General features: G+C 41.7%; 1 long non-coding RNA gene across 2 annotated transcripts; it reads left to right on the forward strand.

The window, feature by feature from the left end:
- Positions 1-1,240: 1,240 nt before the first annotated feature.
- LOC125437291 lies at positions 1,241-16,055 on the forward strand. 2 transcript variants are annotated; one of them, XR_007245164.1, is made up of 3 exons: positions 1,241-1,391; positions 12,390-12,492; positions 15,507-16,055. It is a non-coding gene; the product is annotated as an uncharacterized LOC125437291 (long non-coding RNA). The 2 variants fall into 2 exon arrangements; XR_007245163.1 differs by lacking the exon at positions 15,507-16,055 and adding an exon at positions 12,925-13,049.
- Positions 16,056-16,262: the final 207 nt, after the last annotated feature.

Consider the following 16,262-nt stretch of genomic DNA (forward strand, 5'->3'; position numbering starts at 1 on the left):
GGACCCTTGGAAATCCAGAAGCATTTTCCCCTTGAAAATCCCAGGCTCCGCTTACAGTTGTTGGAGGCTTGTTTTGCCTTTTTTTTCCTAAAGGGGTATCCCTAAGCTTGCAACAGGGTGGAGTTGATTAAAGTTCAGGAGGATTTTTTTTGCTTCTTCTCTCTCCACCGCCCCCTCCCTTGAGTGAAGATCAAGCTCTGCGTTTTCAGACATCACACACACACACACACAAACAGCAAATGGGCGGCTGCTTCCTTTGTTTTGGTTAATTTTGAGCGGGCGGGACATTCCCGTTGTCTTGTCAGTTAGCCTGATTTGATAGTGTGTGTGTGTGCGTGTGTGTGCGTGCGTGTGTGAGTGAGTGCTTTCGCCTGCCCTCAGCAATCAGGCTTTCGACTCACGAGGCTTTGATTGTAAGGAGTTGCCTTATTTGCATTGATGAGGATGAGCCAGCTGCTGGAGCAGACAGAACTGCACCTGACACAATCAGGGAGTTCAAGATTAGCACAGGGAATCAGGAATCCACCCCACTCTATGGCAATCTCAGCCTTATATTAGACTCACTCATGCAAAATGACCCAAATTTGCAACGAGCACAATTAGCAAGCCCAAATGCATGTTAATTTCGGAGCTGACATTTCCTTGCCTTTTACTTATTAAATATAATGATTATGTGCAGTTTACTAGACAAGGCTGGGGGAGAATTCCCCTCGCCCCCCGCCCTTTCCCTGGACATATGAACTAAATTTCCCACTTCGATTTAGCAAGGTACTGAGTTAAACGCCTTTCCGAGAATGGTGTCTGGAAGCAGATTGCCAGAATGAGGCATCTTGGAAGAACCTCCAAAAGGAGAAACGGTTTCTGGGAGAGTCTTCCTGTCCTCCCCCACCCCTAATATTTATAGAGACATTTGCCACAGTTTTCACCTTAGAAGACTGTATTAGCAGAAGTTATTCTGGTTATGTTCATATCCACTCCTCCACCCCCATCCCGAAATCCAGAATGAGGGGGTTACTGGTGAGGTGAAGTTCCCCTATGTTCTTAATGACAATTGGTTTTGAAATATTCACCTACGATTTAGGGAGATGGGGGGGGGGATATTGGGAAAACCGAATAAGTGTTAATTTCAAGCCAAAAGCACGCAGTTGAAAAGGGAACGCTCCCATTGGAGAACAGAAAATTTAATGAGCTTTTAATGGAATGCAATGCTCGGAGTAGTAAATTATTTGTTAGTTGACGATGCAATCAGCATGCTGATTAAGGTTGCTGAGGGGTTTTTGCCTCCCCCCTTAAACATTAACTGAATGAAAACGGGTTGTAGTCTTTGTTGTTCTGCTTGGGGGGCTTTCGGGAAGCAAATGGACTTTCAGAACAGAGATTGTCAATAAAAGGTGAGTGCACTTCAGGTGTCATTTGAATCTGATGATAAAATACTTCTGATAAATATTTAAAAGCGTTTGCAATCCACAGTATTCTTGGCTGGTGTCTTGTGAAAACCCTGGTTAGAGGAGAACGAGGCCTTAGGAAGGCCTTGCGACCAGATTCTTTCCCTAGATAAATCTGGCTTCATTTTTTTCTTTAAAAAAGGAACTTTCAGAATCTTAGTTTAAATAGTGATTTGTCTACTCTAGATAAAGGCATTCAAACGTAAACCTGCTGTGTGATTTAAAGACTTTCCATAAGATTGGGAACAAGCAATGTTAAATATTCTTGAGTCAGACAAGCATGAAAACGAATTTTAGAAAGATGTCAAGAATTAGTTTAAAGGCTGCCAATTCATTTTATAGGAGGATTCGATTTAATTTTATTGGGGAGTGGGGGAGGGGCTTCTATAGACGTCCTGTGATTCTCTGTTTCTTCCAAAATCCTTCAACTCCTGAAGCGACCTGTATGAGGCATGTAGGTCTATTCAAGGTGTTGGTCTTGCCTTGCCTAGGTGTGAAGATTTACGGCGGACAGAACGGCACTTATTTTTTATTTACACAAATGACAGGCACGGGGTTTGCATGTTGCCTTAACGACAACAAAGTCCTTCTTGTATAAATCCCCATTAGCCGAATCATCCCGTTAAGCCCCTGACAATGATCAGATAGCTACAAAATCCGATAAATAACTATCTCTGTGTTTTAACCATTGCTATTGATGACCCAAGAGGTTAAACGGCTTTGAATGGCATTTGACTTCTGACCTCATATAAATGTTATCTTATCAGTTCCTGCTTGTTAGCTTGTATGGGGTGCTTGTCCCTGATGGCTTTTAGATAAAGGAGGTTTTATTATATTTTCTATTAGGACTGAACTGTCGGCTTTGTTTTCGTCCGTAGTGTCAGCCCCCCAAGTAACCTTTTCACCTCCCTCTTTTATTGAGGGTTTTTTTTAAAAAAAAAAACACTGTTTACAGTTCCTACCTACCTTTTTAGAAAAGCAAGTTCACTCGTTTGGGTGTATTAATATGAATTTAGTTTTTCTCTTCCTCCAGGAATGGTATTTCAGGACTACCTTCTCCTCAACACTCACAAAAATATATTTACAGATGCATCTTAATTGTAGGCTTAAAGGAGGGTGAGATGACTTTCTCAGATCAGCTATGCAAATTTATGGGGGGGGGGAAGCGATACTATTAAAGCTTCTACCCTTTTTAGAAAGAGAGAGGTGATGTAATCTCACCGGATATATTCCTTTATTCGGGCTTCTATTGCACAGCTCGGATCTCTTACACTCCTACATTTGATTGTTTGCCGTATCAACCCCATACAGAGGCGTGGAGAGAGACTCACATAATGAGGGATGTCTACAGTATTGCATCTTTTCACGTACACTTGTGGAAAATATATAGTCAATGTCAATACATGTTATTTATAACTCCAGACCTTTTAGGGCAGGCAACTCTCCCCCCCCCCCCGTTTTGATTTCTTAATGCATTTCTGAACAATGTCTTTAAATTAGTTTTTTTGTATGGAGAAATTAGGATGCAATCAGAAGCAGAGGCTGAAAAGGCAGCCATCTTGAGGGTGTCATTTTTTCTTCACTCTCTTCTTACATTCTCTCTTTTCCTTATGATCCCCCCCCCCCCACACACACACACACATTAATTCGCCCGGAAGACATTAGTCCATATCAGGCATTTTGTCCTCATAGCAAATCTGCCCTTTACTACATTAGGAAATCCTGGTAGCTCTGCAAAATTCTGCAGTTGCTTTAATTTTGAGAGACAGCATGGAGCTTTCCTGATTTGGACTGAGATTTATAAGTAAATCTGTAATGAGAACATCCCAAAATCTGACAAGCCATTTTGAGTGTTCTACAGACGTCAGATGTCCACCTATAAGACAAGAGTGGCCAAAGAGGGCAAATACTTTATTCTTCCAAAGTCCTGAGGTCGTTAAGCATTATTAATCCGCTCCTTGCTTCTGTTAAACAAGGAGCAGACCATACTCTTTTAATATAGATCATACTAGGGAATTTTATGTCCATATGTGCTTATTCAGATATACCTTTCACTGACTTCTGTGATACCTGATAGCATATTTAGGATGACAGCTCTGACCTCGTTCCCTTTACCTTTACAGTTAAACTGCTTGTGTTCCATTGCTGGAAAAAATTAAGTGGAAACACTTGAAACTATACTTAAGAGAAAAAAGAGAGAGGTAATTTCATGCCAGCCAGCCTGTGGTTACGGTATATAGATGCCAGAGTACTTTTTTCATATTTCCTAATCAGGATGCAAAATGCCAAATCTTAGTTTTGCCGGTATAGTGCATGAATGAACTAAAACCACAACAGTAATCGATGCTCAGCTATCCATTGGGACACCGACAGTATCAGATGCTTCTTGGGAATCAGACCTTGTAAAACAACGAAGAAAGACACTTCCCTTTTAAAAGAGCAGGCTAAAGCGGATACTTTGGGGTGGGGGGGATATTAAATATTTGGTTTAGTTCTTCCTGTCACTTCTCTTCCAGTGTGCTGTTCGAGGACTTAGAAAAAAACGGATCTTTTACGTTTAAAACATAACTTTACCGAACAGAGATACTAGTTGGGAAGGAGAAAATGGGGAATCCACTTATTCTGTAGCTCCCTCCTCAGTGTGGATGGAAAACGCGTTTTAAAGGATTTTAACTATCCGGTGAAAGTAAGAAGATGAGCAATTCGAAGAAGCTTTTGGTGACAATATTGAATAAGTGGCTTTAGCTATATAACCCCATGTCTGATCACAAATACATAACCAGGCATACATAACCTTCTTACAAGTTCACTTAGCACCTCAGAGTTAAAGTGCTTTTCTTTGTAGATTGTAAATACACACACACACAAATACATAAACTGGGACGAACAATTCAGATCTTCATCATATGATGCTCGTCTCGAAAGAGACGCTTCTGTTTATTTTGTGGCTGCTGTGTTGTAAACACGGGTTTCCCGCACGCGGAATGCCCTGGATTTTCATTCAGCCACACCCTAATTTGCTAATTTCCGTGTCAAACTCTCCTCCGTCCCCGTCCCTTGAGTGAGGCGAGATCCCCCCCCCCTTCGCACGGATTAATTTCCTGGTTTCGAGAGATAATTAACTCATTCTTCGTCTTTTGTGGGACGTTTCTCACCAAGCTGCCCTTCCCACCCGCCCTCCCTCCCTTTCTGATGTTCTCATGTTTTAATTCTAAATGGTGGAAATAAAATGGCCCAAATCCCATCCCGCGCAACTTCCTACCCACCCCTTCCCCCCCGCACTTCGGGCATGAGGAAGATTAGCTACACTCCTGCCCTCTGGTGCAAAGTGACCCTAAATCAGATCCCGGTGGGTTCTCAGGTCTTTAAAAAAAGGTAGCTCCAGACTCCCGTAAATCTTCGCCTGGGCTTTGTTTGGGTTTGGGGTGAGGAGGTTGAAGGGCTCGTTTTTACTCTTTGCAGGGTTCAAGCTGTTGCTACTGGCTTGGGACCGCCTGTCGTGGCTGGTACCTTTCTGGGCCAGCTACCGGCACTGCGCATTTACGCCAAAGGGGGAAAGGATGGAGTCTAGGCAAGGTCCAATCCGGTATCTTTCATGCTCTGGTCCAAAGGCCCAAGCGAGCCTGCGATGCCGTGCTGGGCCAAGCTCTGGCGGGAGGCGGGCGCACCGCTAACTGGGAAGCCACAAAGGCCTCCATTCATCCATCGGCAGGCTTGGCCAAAGGGGCCGGCTGGAGATTTGCAGCCTGTCCTGGCATTTGGCGAGAGCAAGAGTGACAACTTATTGGAAGTTCTCAAGGAATCATTTATGTTTCACACTCCACTAGGCAGCTGATTCGAGATTGTCTGTTAGCATAACAAAAGCTCCGAGCCTGTGAACTTCAGAAACCTTTCGACCTCTGAGCTGCTGGCATGAATAGCCCCCAGCCCTGCCTATAGAGCTCTCCCAAAGCTCCCCTGTTCGTGGTTAAATTGTTAATCAGGGTAATTTAATATAGTTTTCAATATGCCTCATCTCTTATTGGGAACGGTATTCACGGATTTCCCTCCCTCCCTCTCGCATTTTTTTTCCAAGGTTCTTTTTTAATTCAAGTGCGAGCGGGGCAGCTGCAGACGGGACGAGCCCCCCTCCCGGCCCTCCTTGAGCGGCAGCACACAAGAGCAGCGGCGAGAGGGAGTAGGGGGAAATGCATTCACACAGAGCGACAGCCCTTTCCCTTGCACTCCAACCTGAACCTGAAATCCCAGACTGTTTACCCCCCTACACACACACGCCCCCCCCCCACTCCCTGTCTCTCAGACTAAACAATTAAAAAAAAACCCAGGAGCCTACCAGGCCACCCCCTCCCAGTGCACCCAGCACCACCAAGAGGACAGCGACCAGAGACAGGCACAGGGGCGCAACCTGCCCACCGTTTTTCTGCCACGCCGCTTCAGATTGACGTTCACTAGCCTATGGTTTTTCTCTCCCAGTGTTCCCCCCTACCTTTCTTTTAATTTAACAATCTTTTGGAAAAGAAATCAAGCGAGGAAAAAAAAACCCCTTCAGGTTTTCTCAGAGTTGTGAATGATCTCCGAGGAGATTTCTTGCAAACTTAGAGATCTTAAGGAAAAAGTCAACAGTGGGCCGCTCCGCACGGATGCTTGGTGGCTCTTTTTAATTACAGTTTAAGCCTCTCCCGTTCCTACAACTAATTGTGAGAAGCTTCTGAGAGAAAGATACCCAGAGGCTAGTTTTATTCCATCTGCCATACCCGCAGAGGGAGCACTGGGGAATGGGGCACCATGGGGCAATTGTTTGCTTTCAGAAGTTTGTGTGGATTTGGATCACTTTTGGGCCTGTTGGCTAAGATCATCTGCAGTGTAGTGTGTTTTTAAAGTGCTATTGGACAGACCACGTAAACATCTTAACATTCTGAGACTGTTAAAAAAATACTTTCTTACTTATATCAGCAGCTTGCTATTAGTCCAGACAGTCCTAATCTTGTGTAAGTGCAACAGAAAGCTTTAGGAGGAATAGCAATATGAATCAAGGTCTTTCTGGCTAATATTTACCCCCCACACACACACACTCACACATTTGTGATATTTAGGATTTAATATGTTTGTTTGCACTAATCCTCCTCTACTTAACCACTAGCAGTGCAATACTGTGCAGACTTACCCTGGTCTAAGCCCATTGAATTGAATGGGCTCAGACTAGAGTAACTGTTCTTATGGTTGCACTGTAAATCTGTAACAGATTAATCTCTGGCTTGAAACCCTTTTGTTCCCAGGTATGGTGGGAAGGGCACATGATTAATCAGCCTTGACGAAACTGAGGAAGACCAGGTTTCAATGCTTTCTACTAAATTTGATGATCAAAGTTAGAGCATCTGTTTAGTCCATAGAAGGTCCCAGGCTCAGTCCTGGCATCTTCAATTAAATGGATCTGGTACTAAGTGATATGAAAGACATCAAGGTCCTTTTCAGGGTCTCTGTTAGTCAGAGTAGGCTAAACTGACCTTGATAGACCAATTGGTCTGACTGAGCATAAGACAGCTTCATGCATCAGGATGGGAGGCCTTATAACAGGCCCATAGCAAGAACATTTTCAGTGTGTGTGTGTGTGTGCATGTACACAAATGAGTACAGTGTGGTCAGTCCATCGTTATTTATTTTCTTTATTCTTTATTTATTTGTGCTTTGTTCTTTATGTACCAGTGTATACATGGTAAAAAGCAACGTAATTGAATAGTGTGAGAGCTAATAAGAAATGTAATAAATTACAAAAATTAGAAAAATGGGAAAAAAAGTTTCAGACATCCTATGTCCCCCACCCCCAGGCTTTTAAAATTAAGACATTTCAGTTCTGCTAACTGCTAATTCTGTTCTAACCAGTTGCACAGAGAATTTGCATTTGCAAGATTTATGATAGGATTCACATTTTTTTACCTTAGCTCGTTCCTTTTTTAAATAGAGAATTTACACTTGAAAGACTCACACCAACCCTAGTGCTGATTGGAGGGGAATGGCAAATGATTGATGGGGTGCATCCCCTCTTGCTCCACTATGGCTACTGGTCTGCCTCATAGTTATCCTATGTAAGTCCACTTTGAGTTTAATCATTAAAGAATGGTAGGTGTGTGATGGATAGGAGGCTGTCCTGCTCCAAAGGGAAAATCAGCCAATCAGATGAGCCCCTAGAAATGCTGCTCCAGCATCCACTCACCTTTGAGAAGCAGGATGAGATGTTGGAGGGAACAGAGGAGAAGGGGGAATTGAGTCAAAGAGAGATCAGTGACAGCTCAGGTCTGGCTTAGGAAAAAGAGCAGATGGATTGAAGGCTAGCTCTGCCTGGTAGTGTGTCAGAGTGGTTTAGTTCTATCTCTGGGAGAGAAGAGAGTACTCGATTGTTAGGCCTGTCTCTGGTGATGAGCAGGCCTTGTATCATTTAGTCTGACTCTGGGGAAGGGGCAGACTGTTGTGAGTGGAATCCATGTGTGAGGGGATCCAGCTTAGTGGCTAGTCACTAAACGTCTGTTGTGCCTGAAACCATTGCTGAAAAGCTTACCTACTCTCCAAAGTCATACCCTTGTTAAATATTTATTCCATGGCCAGGTTTCTACTTTGTCTACTGGAGACCTGTGCTGCTGGTTTAAACCAACCTTTAAACCAACCTTTAAAAACAACCTTTCAAAATAAATATTAGCTGTTTATATTAATCCAGCCTCAGCGATCTTGATAATCACGTTGTACACCAAAAAACTTTCCTCATAAAAGTGAACCCAAAAGCTATACACTACATGAACCCGTAGAACACTTAGAAACTGAGGAAAAGGTTTATAGTTCAAAATGAACCTAGAAATCTTAGGAGGCAGTGTGCAGCCCCTCAGTAGGAAAAAGATGTTAATCACAGTAGGATACAATATACAATAATTGTTGATGTGTCTCCTTGTTCTTTGTGATCTCTTCAGAAGCCTTTCTATTGGTTTCATTTTCAAAGGCAGTGTCTAGGTCTGTAGCCTGTACATTGATGATGCTGATGTCATGGACCCATCAAACTTCCTTGGGAATTTTAGGTATGTTGCAAAAATATTGTAGGAGCCACAATGTTCTGTATTTATTTTCTTCTCATGTATTGCCAGTTCTAGATCACCTATTTTATCTGGGTCCCCCCTCCTCTTAATTAGTGTAGTTTTTAATTTGTTCTTGTAAATCACCTTGGTTGAGTATCTTGTTTAATATTGCAGAGAGATGGTACAAAACAACAAAACATTATAAGTTAATTTAAAAACCCCATGTTTATCCCAATCATTTTGATATTAAAGTCTATTGTTCGAATCTTTGTTGTCCTGTTTTACAAAGCTTTATTTTTAACTTCCTTGCATCATGTGAACAGAGGATATCTTTGGCGGCAGGGAAAGTATTTTATCTTGGCTATTCCTTGGACAATACCTTACAACAACCAGTACTTGGCTTTAGGATTTGCTTTTAGTTTTGTGAAAGAGGCCTGGTCCATTTTTTCCCCATTTGTTTCAGTTCTCTGGAATGAAAAATTAATATGATGCCTTGTATACCAGCCAGGCCATGCCCCATTTATTTATTTAGAACATTTCTAACCCACCTTTTTGCTTACTGTAAAGGTGGCTAATGGTTAAAAATTTGAACACTATAATAAGACAACAAAACCAGTAAAAATCAGATATAAGAATTCAGTGGTAAATTCCAGGATGTCAGAAGAAGTGTAGAATTATGTAAATTTTATGGATGCTCAGATCTGCTAAAATATGGTAATCAGAATTAAGACTGCAATCTTGGGAGTAATCCCCAATGAACATAGTGTTCTGTGGTTCTGAGTAAACATGCTTAAAATTGGGCTGTAGATTTTCTTTCTTAAACTTGAAAGTTGTGAGGGACACTAGTCAGAACCTGTGGTCTTAGAAATTATTGATAGTATTTTTTGCCAGTAATTTATTTATTCATTTAAAATATTTCTATTCTATCCACTAACTTGCAGGAGTCTCAAAGCAGGTAGGAATTGAATTGGCTTTTAATTCAGTAATTGTTTTGTTGATTCCAATAAAATGTACTTATTTAAATCCTAAATGTATTTTAGGACTGGAACCTTCTGTGTTGTTTTATGAAATCCCAAGAATGACCCAGGATCATAAAGTTTTAAAATTATGTTATTGATCATGCAGAAATTACTTAGTATTTTCAGGTTGGAGGTGAGTCAGATCTACACATAGTGTCAAGCCCTGTTTTGTAATATGCTATGCTTATTAATTGTTCTAGAAAAGATTTTCAATCATTATGGTAGAGGCCATTTTTAAAATTTCTTGTTTTTAAAGATTACACTAAAAGAATAACTTGCAACTCAAGGCTATTGTTGAAAATGTTCTGTTCGATACTCTTGATCATCAGTTTTCTAAAGACTGCATCTTAAACCTATACAGTGTTGAGTGTTCTTAAGGAAATCCCAGAAAAGTGGAGAACCTAATTTTAACTTCAAAATTACATTTACCATTTTTCTGTTCCTTTGCTTATTATCACTTGTCCTTTTCATTAAAGTTTTTTCTTCATTAGAATTTATGATCCATGTCCATCATTGCACTTTGAGTTTGTTACATTTTCTTTGGGAGGTTAATAAAAAAATGGGGGGGGGGTGTAGTCTAAAAAGTGCGTAGTTTAAAAGGATCTATTCATATTTTATATGAAATCCCAAGAATGGGATTTCAGCAGGTCAATTAAGCAACTGAGCAAAGTATTTTTGGGTGGGGAGGTTAATAGATATTGTGAGATTTCTCTAGAAATTAATCAGCTGCATAGCTGCATGTTTGTTTTCACTGTATAAATGATGCTTACATATTGGTGTGTTCTCAGTTCCATATCAGCTGTACAGTTTGGGCCTGTTGGGTATGAAAGTGGGTGTATATGTATTGTTTGTGATGGTGTTTGACAGAGAGAATGGATGCAGACACCAGAACAATTGTATTACAATCCTTCCGGGAATGCCAACACCAAATTTAGCCAGACTGATGGGGTACTGTCTAGACGGTCCCTTTTGTGTATCAGCTGTTTTCCCCCACTGCTTTATTGTAAAGCCTGAATGTATGACATAAAACTTGCATATGGATTCTAAACATAAGTATCCTTGTAATCAAGTGCTGCTTTAAAAAAATCTTCATTGATATTAAGCACTCTTCTCACACTCTCTTCTCACAGTGTTGTGTGTTTATATATTATACATGTAGCATGCACATGATACCTGTAATAAAAAGTGTCTGTGTCTGTAATTAAAATGAGATCTGTTAGAATTTAGAAGATAATGTCAAAAAGGTGATATATGAGGAGGACTTGCTGATCATTAATGTTGCTTTGATTTCTCCTAGTGAAAAGTATGCTAAAGGTCAAAACGATTCCCTTATCCTAAGCCTAAATAAAATCATGCCTGTCCATAACATTAACAATGAAGTAGGAAAAAGGCCTGATTTACAGCATGTATTTGTTAGATTTTTATATGTTAAAGGAACAAGCAATGTGACAACATAACATGGGGGGGGGGGGATACCAAAATTCTTACTTTGAATAAATTTTACTGATATGCATTTATGAATTCAACACAGGATATTAATATATATGTGGGAATATTTTTTAAAAAACATTTTGCTCTGCTTCTCTGCAACATTCAGTCCAACCAAGGCTCCCGCAGTTCAGGACAGGGTCAGTTTCCTTTGAAAGAGAGAGTATTAAAGACCACTCATGCCTGTAATAATCAGTTCACTTACAAATGTAAAAGCTGAGAAGGTCTTACAGATCTGTGACAAGTACAGGCAGTGCTACCTCACAAGCAATTCCACTTTAGTCCCTCCCAATTTCCTTTTGGCTTAGGAAAATGGGAATGATTCAAGTCTAACTCTGAATCATTCAGTATGGAAGGTTGATGCATGTCACCTGCAGTGATCCATTATGTTAGTCCAGAAGCCTAGTCCATTTCTCTTCAGAATTTCATAAAATGATTGCTCAGAGTGGTGTACATGGCATTACCCCATTTGTACTCACAGCTATGTTAGGCTAAGAGTGAGTGACTGGGCTAAGGACCTAGGCATTCTTCATGGGGATTTAATCCCCCAGGCTTCTTTTGACCAAGTCCTATACTACTCCAGCTGCTCTCACTGATAACATAGGGCTTTGGTCAAGCTGATCTTAATTGGCAGCTCTTTGACTAAGGTGCTGCCAAGTTCTAGATGGGGTAGAATTCTACATTGTACTGGAGGTTTTATCAACAGTGGAGGCAACAACTAGCTATTCATGTCACTATGGTGAAGAGAAAATAGAAGATGATGATCCACCATCATGTACCTGCAGAAACTGTTGCATCCTAAAATAAGATGTTTCTATCTCTTTTCTTAATTTTTAAAAACCTCTTGTTTAGTCCTCCTCCTGATTGGTTGGGTGAATAGAAGGATCCATTCGATTGGCTTTTCCTGCATTTAATAATTTGCTTTAGTGGTATGGGATCTTACTATGATGAAACAGTTCCTTTGCCTACTGGTAAGCATAAACAGGGCTATTGTTCTCTGAGAGCAGATATTCCGTTGCAGACACCTTTGTCGAGAGCTAGTACAAAAGCAGTCTTCAGTAAAACAAACATGAACCTAGTACAGATTAGCTCCTAGTGAACTATAGTTCAGATCCTGGGGAGGATCACTCCATGGGTACCTCCATGCTTTTATCCAATAATATTTTTCATTGCTGCTTTCAGATTAGTGAAAGAATGAACTCTACTTTTCAGTCAAAAGACATTGCTTTTGTAGGTCACAGCTGAGGTTACCCGTAGGGAAGGAAATTCTACAGTTTGAAGAAACTTGCATTTGGCTTTCTGTATTACATATGACCTATGGATAAATATAGGACTTCATGTTTCAAAGTTATGATTCTCTATCCCACCCTCTTCCTCAGGGGTTAGCAGGAAACCCCCCTGCTGTGGACAATTAGGATCTTAGCCATTTTTGTGAGAAGTGAAGAAAACCCAGTTTATTCTTACCATACTGAACAGGAAAAGGTATGTGCACCAACAGAGTGATTTACAGTATATTCTGACATTTCAGGGAACTTAACTCGTGGTGTGGGGGGAGGTGAATTATAGCTGCAATTTGGGGCTGAGAATAAAAACTGAAGTACATTGGTGAAATAGGTGAGGAGATCTGTGAAAGGGTCAATGTGATTATGTAGGGGAGTGTCCAAGGGAAAACCACTGTGTGGATCTTCCATTCTGCAGAGTAAAGGAAGAGAAACCATATATTTAAAATGATGTTGAGGCCTGGGTCGCCTATTTGTTTTTCTGACAAGATGAAACGGGGTTTTGGTGAAGGACTTCCATTATACTAACACCACTACTTTGATATAAAATGTAACATTTTGTGGGATGTGACACAGCATAAGAAACAATGCTTTTAAAAAATTGTTTTGTATTTGTTTGCCCCTTTCCTTATAGTCTGACTGGAGTTTTACCAAACACATTCGAAACAAAACAGTGATAAGGACTGTGGTTCAGTGGGAAGGACTCTGGCTCAGTGGTATAGCATTTGTGTTGCATGTTAGAAGATCTCAGATTCAGTCCCTGGCAGCTCCTGCTAAAATGAGCCATGCAGTAGAAGAAGAGTTTGGATTTATGCTCCGCTTTTCTGAACCGTAAGGAGTCACAAAATAGCTGACAAACTCCTTCCCTTCCTCTCCCCACAAAAGACACTTTGTGAGGTAGGTGGGGCTGATAGAATTCTGAGAGAAATGTGTGTAACCCAAGGTCACCCAGCAGGCTTGTGTGTAGAAGTGGGGAAACAACCTGAATCATCAGATTAGTGTCTGCAGTTCATTTGGAGGAGTGGGGAATCAAACCACTCTTAATCAATCCACCATGTTGGCTGTGAAAGACTCTGTCTGAGATCCTGAAAAGCCACTGCTAGTCTGATGAGATAATACTGATCTTGATGGACCAATGGTCTGATTCAATATAAGACAGCTTCATGTATTCAATGCATGCTTTGAATATAAACGGTTCAAGGTTCAGCTCAGCACTTTCTATAGAAAGGTCTAAGACAGGGGTAGGGAACCTGCGGCTCTCCAGATGTTCAGGAACTACAATTCCCATCAGCCCCTGCCAGCATGCCCAATTGGCCATGCTGACTGGGGCTGATGGGAATTGTAGTTCCTGAACATCTGGAGAGCCGCAGGTTCCCTACCCCTGGTCTAAGGTAAAAAACATTGGAATCCTCTTTTCTGTGCCCAAGAGTCACTACCAGTCACATTAGACAATACTGAGCTAGATGAACCAGTGGTCTATTTTGGAATAGGGCAGCCTCATATATCTATCTATATATACAAAAAGCTAACCATCCGCTTGTTGGTGACTCCCTAACGCCGGAACAGCTGGACGGATCGCCCCCAAATTTTCACAGGACGTCCCTCCCTGTCGCGGGCAGGTAATCGGACCTTCAAATTGCCAAAAGTCCATACCTGAGCCAGGTAAAACGTCTTTTTCCTGGCACACCAGGCCATGAAGCTGGATGTGTTTAACTGTCACCCTTAGAATGTTTGTGCAACATGTCTGTCTGTGGCCTGAGGGATTGGTATGAGGGCTTAGAATGTTCATGCAGATGGGCAGAGATGAGCAGTGAAAACAGTAAATAGGTAATACGAGTGGAAGTGAAACACATACACACTTTGCCATGTGAGACGTCAGGTGGGGTTCCCCCCTACACACACATGCAGGTAACTTTCACTCTCTGTGCCTCACCCACTACTACCACACAACACACTTACTCTCATCCACATCCAGCTCATCCTCACACACCTCCCTCTGCCCTCCCTCACATCCAACCACCACTTACCCACTTCCTCACCCATATTTGCCACAGCTCTCTTTTACTAAAATCAAGCTGGAGTTTGCCTTTTTCTTCTAGGAAAATCCACGGGGTGTGGACGAACCAACACTACTGGCTCCACTTCTTTTGCACGTGGCCCTTTAAAAACCCAGCGAGCTGGCCTCGATCTGAGCGCCTCACCACCCTCTGCTGCCTGGCTGGAATAGCCTCCTTGCCCCAGTTCTGCCTTACCCAAGCCAGGACTGTGCGTGACAACCAGCCTCATGGACAGCGGGATTCGCACTCTGGACAGTTCCGTTGTGGAATGGAAAGGGTTACCTTATATACTAAAAACCAAGGCAGCACCATATAATAATGTGAATTGAAAATGGAGAGAGGGATTCCAATTGACCACCCCAAAAGAAGAAGAAGAGGAAGAGGAGGAGGAGGAGTTTGGATTTATATCCCCCCTTTCTCTCCTGTAGGAGACTCAAAGGGGCTTACAACCTCCTTGTCCTTCACCCCTCACAACAAACACCCTGAGAGGTGGGTGGGGCTGAGAGAGCTCCGAAAATCTGTGACTATCCCAAGGTCACACAGCTGGTGTGTGTGGGAGTGCACAGGCTAATCTGAATTCCCCAGATAAGCCTCCACAACTCAAGCTGCAGAGCTGGGAATCAAACCCAGTTCCTCCAGATCAGAGTGTACCTGCTCTTAGCCACTATGCCACTGCTGCTCCCAAAAGGCTATGCTGGGGATCATTGGACCTGCATGGACATCTGTGTGGGTTGCGGACTGTGATGAGAAGGACAATTGCCATAGCAACGTGTGGTCGGCCCCGCTAGTTGTTAATATGCAGGTTCTTTTGATCAGAGACAAAGACCATATTTTAAAATATTGGTATTCTTGATGTAATTTAGTCCAACAGGCACACAAATATGTGGGGTTCTTGTTTTTAGCATAGTGCTGGTTATGTAATGCCTCTATTCTCAGGTTATTACTATGTATTCTTTCCTAAACTCCTTAAAGGAAGGTATATAAAGATAGAAGATCTAGACATATGGAGAGAAGGGGATAGGTACTGGTAGCTAGTGATATCCATGGGTTTTCAGTTAAGAAGGAACCATTTTGAAGTGTCAGTAGGAAAGGAGGAACAAATTATACAATTATATATGAATTGCAGCTTATGTCTTCTGTGGTTTTCTGTCATTTCAAGGGTGGGACATAGCTAAGTGGCAGACCATCTGCTTTGCATGCACCTGGGATCACCATTAAAAGGATCACATCAGATCATGTGATAGACCTCTGCCTGAGACCCTGAAGAGCCTCTGCCAGGCATAATAAATAATACTGATTGTCTGACCTGACTCAGCATAAGGCAGCTTCAAAGAACTCAAAATTCCCTTTTCAGATACAGGTACCCCTATCCAGTTCTAATCATGACCCACTGCACCAGAATGCGGACTCAAAGCTATACTGGAAAGAACATCCAACAAGATTAAAGTAGTATAGATGACTGTATTCTGGGATATAGTAAGTGAGAAGCATATTTTAATCAGGTTCTGTAACTAGATCAATTTCTCTGGATAGGGACAAGCATTTATTGCTCAATTCCATTCTCTCTCTTCTTCTGGGACTTGATACTATAAGCAAACATGACATTTTGTGTTTGTATGCCAAAAATCTTCCTGATTTTGAATTTTGCCTAACCCATTTGAGGAATATACACTTTCTCACCACCATCAACCCACTGATTAAACTGAAATTTTTGATGATACACTTTACTGGGATTTTTATTTATTTATTTCTAGTTGTGATGTAATCCTTCTTCTAAGCCACTAATTTCAAGTACATTTCTAGAAGGGCTGCAATGGTGAATGTTAATTGTATACACAGTTGGCATCAGTCAGCAGACTGTCAAACAGTAAGACTTATAAATGGATTTGCCATGGAGTTGTTGCCAGACTAGCCC

This window comes from Sphaerodactylus townsendi, linkage group LG07 (assembly GCF_021028975.2).
Source record: "Sphaerodactylus townsendi isolate TG3544 linkage group LG07, MPM_Stown_v2.3, whole genome shotgun sequence".
Taxonomy (NCBI): domain Eukaryota; kingdom Metazoa; phylum Chordata; class Lepidosauria; order Squamata; family Sphaerodactylidae; genus Sphaerodactylus; species Sphaerodactylus townsendi.